This window comes from Musca domestica, unplaced genomic scaffold, assembly GCF_030504385.1.
Source record: "Musca domestica strain aabys unplaced genomic scaffold, Musca_domestica.polishedcontigs.V.1.1 10, whole genome shotgun sequence".
NCBI classification, from domain to species: Eukaryota; Metazoa; Arthropoda; class Insecta; order Diptera; family Muscidae; genus Musca; species Musca domestica.
The window spans coordinates 6084766-6091435 of record NW_026712115.1 but is presented as its reverse complement, the minus strand read 5'-3'; positions in this window follow the sequence as shown (position 1 = coordinate 6091435).

The following is a 6670-nucleotide window of genomic DNA, read 5'->3' as shown; positions in this document are numbered from 1 at the left end:
TGGGGGCAATATGAAAACGTGGACCTACACGGCCTATTTACGAACTTCTATCTCAATTCGTTCGAAAGATAGTGTGATTACAACAGACACACAGCCGGACAGACGGACATCGCTAAATCGACTTAGAATGGGTGTAACATGAGGAGTTACAAACGGTATAGTATGGTGGAGGGTATAAAAACCTATATCAATTTTTGGTATTGCTAAGAGCTTAGCAATATTTTCCATTAAAATGAGCTGTAATTTGAAATTTGTATTTTCACGTTTAGAATAACGTGCTGCGTGGTATTTAGTTTTGTCCAATTCATAATTAGGGGCAGAATGATTTCAGAATAGAGAAATCTTTTGCATTCATTGCCGAAAGATGATTTTTTTTTATACCCTCCACCTTTTAAAGGAGGGTATATTAACTTTGTCTTTCCGTTTGTAACAACCTTAAATATTCATCGTAGACACCATAAAGTATATATTTTCATAATCAGCATAAAATTCTAAGTCGATTTAACGATGTCCGTCTGTCTGTCCACGTTCTGGTATAGTCCCCATATAACGGTACCTCCCGATATTCGGTATTTTGATTATTTATGCCACATTTTTTCACATATTTTTTTGAAAATTGGATAGGAAAATAGGATGGTTGGTATTGAAAATGAGATATATCGGTCCACGTTCTGGTATAGTCCCCATATAACGGTACCTCCTAATATTCGGTATTTTGATGATTTTTGACACATTTTTTCACGAATTTCTCTGAAAATTGGTGGTTGTAGGTCATAATGAGTTCTAGCTCCTTTGGCGAAACATTGCATGTATAAGTCCACGATTTGGTATAGCCCCCATATAACGGTACTTCCCGATATTCGGCATTTTAATATTTTTTCTACATTTCTTCTAATGTTTTCTTTACCCTAAGGTGGAGGGTATTAAAAGTTTGACCCGACCGAACTTAATTTTTTTTACTTGTTTTCATTTAAATTGTGCTTTGCAGACCTCATAAAGTCCATATTTTTCATCATAATATAATTCAATGATGATCAAACAAATTAATATTCTTCTTTTTTTAAGGTTTCTGCCAAAATTTCCGACTGAATATGTCCCCAGTTTGACATTTTGGAGTTTATTTCATATAGACGTACATCCCAAACCTACGTTTCCAACCAATATTCTCTTGGAGGTTACAACTCAATAGAACACAAAATTATCTTTTCTGACCACATATTGGTTTGGAAAGTGGACTTGGGGGTACACTAATTTGGGAACTTTACTTAAATTAATGCCTAGTTCTGGTTCTCTACTCCAGAGTAGCCTTAATACAATTTTTTAGCCAAATCACTTGATAAATGTGGTCAAGACCAAGATGGACCGTGCTCCGAAAATTGAAAATTTAATGAAAAGAAATTTTCTACCCCCTAGAAACAAAAGTGCCAAATAAGGGCCAAACACAAAAAAAAAGAAATAAAAAAGTGGGCAAGACCCCGAAAATAGCTTATATCATATGATTGTTATACCAAGAAGTGATCATTTTTGCAAGCATGATTTCTTCTTAAATTACCAACATTTGCTAAAGTAGTATGAAAATTAAGGTTAAAATGCTTAATGTTGTCGAAATCGGGTTGTACCCTTATGGATCATATCATGACCTGCAAAAGCGGTTTAAGGTATCTTGAAAGCTTAGGAAGAATAAAATTCGCTCTACTATTTTTAAACCCTTTATATTCGGTATTTCACTGATTGCAGTCCCAATGTTTTAAAATGAGCCCCATAACGCTTTGTCGGTCATTTTTGTTTGTTTAAAAATGTTCGCATCTTCCAGCTAAATCACGATGTAGGTCTTGGAGTTCAAAGCTAGATGCCAATTTTAGACATGAAAGATCGCCATTTAACATCGTTTTGCGTAGTCGTTCAACTTATTTCAACTTTTAGACAATCCAGTTTACAAGTGTGTCTAACCCCCGGCTTCGAAGTCGAGTCACGCTCTTTTATATATATCCTAAAACGAGTAATTAATCTAAAACATAGAAATAATGGTTTTAGACCCTAAGTTTCTTTGGACAAAATCCATTTCAGGACACCACCTCTAGGTAAAGAAAACAAGTATGCAAAGGCTATAGTCGATCGACCAGTTCATAACCTACAGCACTACAATTAGTGATAAAGTTTCTTCAGATCTGAAACCCTTTTAGCTAGAATAAAAAATACGTGTTCCACTTTTAACTACAAAAACCAGTGAGATCGGTTGGAGAATGCAGCTACAGTTCTTTAAGAACGATATAGTGGGTAAGCCGTTATATAAGGCCCATACCGAAACTATAAGAATTGTTATCTATTATAACGTGGAAATTGTGGCTGGTATCATCAAAATATTTAATATTGGTGGGTATATGTTATATGGAAACCATTGACCAATATGGGCAAAGTTCTGACACCGGTTGCAGAACTTATTATAAACTACAAATACCATATAAAATACCGGGAGGTACCTTTATATGAACGCTATAAAAAACGTGGACCAAAAAGCAATTATCTCCCAAGGAGTGAGAAGCAAATACGAACTACAAATGCCAATTTTAAGACAAAGAATTGGATAATGTGGCTAAAAACCTGAGAATAGCGAGTATCGAGAGGTGCTGTTAGCAGACACAATACAAACTATTGTGCCAAATTTTAAAGCTCTACCTAAGCAAATGTGGACTGTATCGTGATTTCAACAGACGGAAAGGCAGTCAAATGGACATCGTAAAATCGACTTAGAATTTTATGCTGATCATGAATATGTATAGTTTTTGTGATCAGCGACGAATATGTAGGGATGTTACAAACGGAATGAAAAATTTAAAAGCCAACTGTGCAAGTCTTAATATTTTTATTGGTGCCAGGACAGGTGCGATAATAGGCAATATCGGACGATTCTACTTCCGATTCTTTCCAAAATTCTCTCTTTCCAACATTTTTACCAACACATGGTTTGGTGTGAAAACAAAATTCATTGAATCACCCATTCTATTACTCGTCCCTCAAACTTCATACATTCCAATATTTCTAAATACACAATAATCTGGTGTGGCGATGGGTTATATCGGTCCACTCCTTCCGATACGTTGTCTACAAAGGGTTACAATTTTCAATAAGTCTCTCATAATGTCTTAACATTTTGCTCAACCAGAGATCTGATGTGAATATGGAATTCATCGGCCTACTTTAGCTTATGGCTCCTACCCCGCAAGTGGTAAACATTTTGAATACTAATAACTCTTATAAAATGCGACACAAGGGATTTTCATCAAACTTCGTTTATCTCGATGTTTCTATCAACCATAAATCCAATGTAATTATGATATATATCGACTCAGTCCTTCTCATACCTTCCCCAAGAAATGTCAAAATTTTGATAAACAATTGTTCTCATAACATTGGAAATAATTGTTCGATTTTCTTAAATTTTTTCACATCCCACTATTTTTATTAGTATTACATGTAGTGTGAAAATGGAATACTCTGGTCGAGTATATCTGGCACCTCACGCTCATTTCAACCTTTTCAAAAACGTATCCCAAACTTGGTAATTTGTAACTTCGTGTGTAGAATATAAGCAATAAAGAACGTATAGATCCCAAAACAATGATAGATGCTCAAATGATAGCCAACATTCTTCATTTTTAGGTGGCGTTAGTGATGATCATTTTCGATCATAACAAAAAGTGAATATTTGTTTGATTGAAATTAGCCACAGTTTATTTTTATAAGAACTAGCACAATTTTTTTTTTTTTTTTTTTTTGATTGGGATGTACTTACGGTTTTATGGCGGACAACACTGATCTCTTCACGCTTTCTGAGTAGTATGAACATGTTGTACCCCTTAACCCTAAAGCAACTGGTTAAAACATTAGATCAGAACTGTGACCCATTATCAGAAACGATAATTTGGGGATCACCATTGTATGGAATGGATTGCTTTCTATAAAGCTCACCACTACTGCGGTTGTGAATTTCTTTACAGGCTTCAAAAGGGGAAACTTCGATTAATTGTCATGGACGATTAATATACTAATATGGCCTGATTTCGATTTTGGATACGGCCTCAGGATAACAACATATAGCTTCTGAAAAAACCTAAAACTCTTCGAAGTCTTACCTATGGGGGTCTTAGAACCGTATTCGTATTATATGCTTGGTGAACTTACACACTTCACAACTATTAACATAGTTCTCACGTAGACTTCCAAGTTAGGCCAGTAGTGATACCTTCGAATTCTGGCCAATGTTTTATTAATACCGCGGTGCGAAGACAGACTTTCCTCGACATAATGGCGATAGGAATGTCTTCACCCTCTGCATTCATCTGTACCAATACACTTCCTATTCCTGTCCTGCTAGCATCATAGTGTATGTAGAATGGCGGTGAAAAAATAGGAATGTGCAGGACAGGGAATGAACTCAAATGTGACTTTGGAAAACGTGTTGGGCTTCTTCGGTCTTACAAATTTCTTCCTTATTTTGCAACAAATTGAAAATAGGTGCGGTAATAGACGCACAGTTTTTAATAAACTTGCGGTACCAACCGATCATTCTTAAGAATCTGCAGATCTGCTTTATGAAATAAGGAGGAGGAAATTCGTTTATTTCCGGGTCGGTACGGATTACTACGTTTCCCACAATGTGTGCTAAATATCACATTTCCAGAACACAAAAGCGTCTCATTTCTCAATTGATCGATAGATCGGATTCACGAATCTTACGGGCAACTCGTCTGAGATGCATTTGAAAGATTCCGATATTATCAGAAGATCGTAAAGCCAGAAGAACGCTTTCGCCCTAAGGTCCGGAGGCATCAGTTTGTCCATAAGGAGGGACATGTTCTGCAGGGCCTTGCACAACCTAATTGGCATGAGCTTGAAGTAATGCAAAGAACGGTTTAGCTCTCACTGTATCGATGCTATGACATAGGATGTCTGTTCGTCCAAACCCCTCCTTAGAGTAAGAATGAAATAAACATAAAACGTGATCAAGACGCTGTTTCGAATTTCGGAAAGGGGTATTTGCTCTAAAAGCTCAGAGACTTGATGAAATGATTTATGATTGTTGCATACAAACCTCGATGGCAGGATATCAAACATTTTCCAAAAATCAATGCAGAGAAAAAGATTTCGGTCCAACATTGTGTCAACAAAGCCAACCACCTTCTGTCCCTTACCATCTGCAGTTCTGGCAGTGAATTTCAATTTCTTGTAGGGGAGCCAGGAATTTTTGGGCAGCATTGCTCCCTATGCATCTAAGCGAACCACCCGTATCAAGAAGTCCTAACGTGGTATCTCCAATCAAAACTACTTCTCATGTGGCTTTATGTTGGAAGGATTATCTAATATGAAACATACTAACTTCTTTTTGAAATTTTTAACATTAGTCAAGAAAGACTTCATTCGTGTAGAAGATCTAGATACTTTTTTAGGGTCTTCATGAAAAAATCTGTCACGTTGGGGTTCTTATGGGGCTCTGACTGGGTTGGTAGAGCATTATGTACAATTGGATTAAAATTAGTTGACGAAAGCTGAGTAATATTTATTCCACATCTAGAGACCTGTGGAAACTACTGCACTCCTCGGTGCATTAGTTTATAGAATTACATCTATCCAAATTAGGTGTGTAAGTGTCAGCAGCCCGAACCGCATTGCTGGTACCTGTGGCCACATTCTGCAAGGAATCCAGTATACTAAACTTATTGCTGAAACTTGCTCAGATATTAAGCTCTAGTGATCTTCAACTTCTACTTCCATCATGTTCGGGGGCCCTTTCATCCATTTTTACTGACTTGATGACCGAAAATCCACGCCGCCGTCGCATATCATGTTTAAAGAATTCCCTACGTCTACAAGTAGCGAATCACCATGAGCGTTTTACTTGAAAGTGGGGATTGTAGTCGATCTGTTATTATGGATACATAAAACTATCGACCGGTTTGTTTGGGTACTGTTTTTTTTCCCTGATCAGCTCACGTATGTCTATATCCGTCCTTGAGTCTTGGTACTGTTCTCTAAGAGCCTTACACAACGCATTCCAACGGATTGATTTTGCAGAGCGATGGAAATCCATTTGGTTATATATTGGCCAGAAACACATCCTTCGGAAAAGTATTTACCTGTTAACACCATTAAGTCTTTTTTCTAGTGCATAAACCATATTTAAAATTATCCTCAACGACCCCGAACAAACGTAATATTCAATATGAAAACAGTTAACACAAATCTAAACCCGTTCGAATTACAAAAAAAAATCATCAGTGGGTATAAATGCCACAGAAAATGCCCCAGTGACCCCATAACTAATGGGAAAGCTAATTGCCTTTGTCATATCCTCCATATGTGGCACATTGTCATGTTTAGCAAACATATCGGTTGGCAACTCAATCAAGTACAATTTGGTTTAAAGCTGCTGCTGCTGTTGCTTCTGCTGCCGTTGAGGTTACTCTGAGTGCAGTTCTACGATCCGGCTTTGTTTACAATGATTCTTGTTGGGCGCCAAGTTAAAAAGCTGCAACGATTACAACAACAACAAACATGTATTGTTTTACTTGTTGCTGTTGTTGCTGCAGCAGCAGCTGCAACGCCATCAATAAAATCGGCAAATCTAAAACATTGCCAAGGAACGCCAGCGCAGCTTCAAACAACAAAGGAA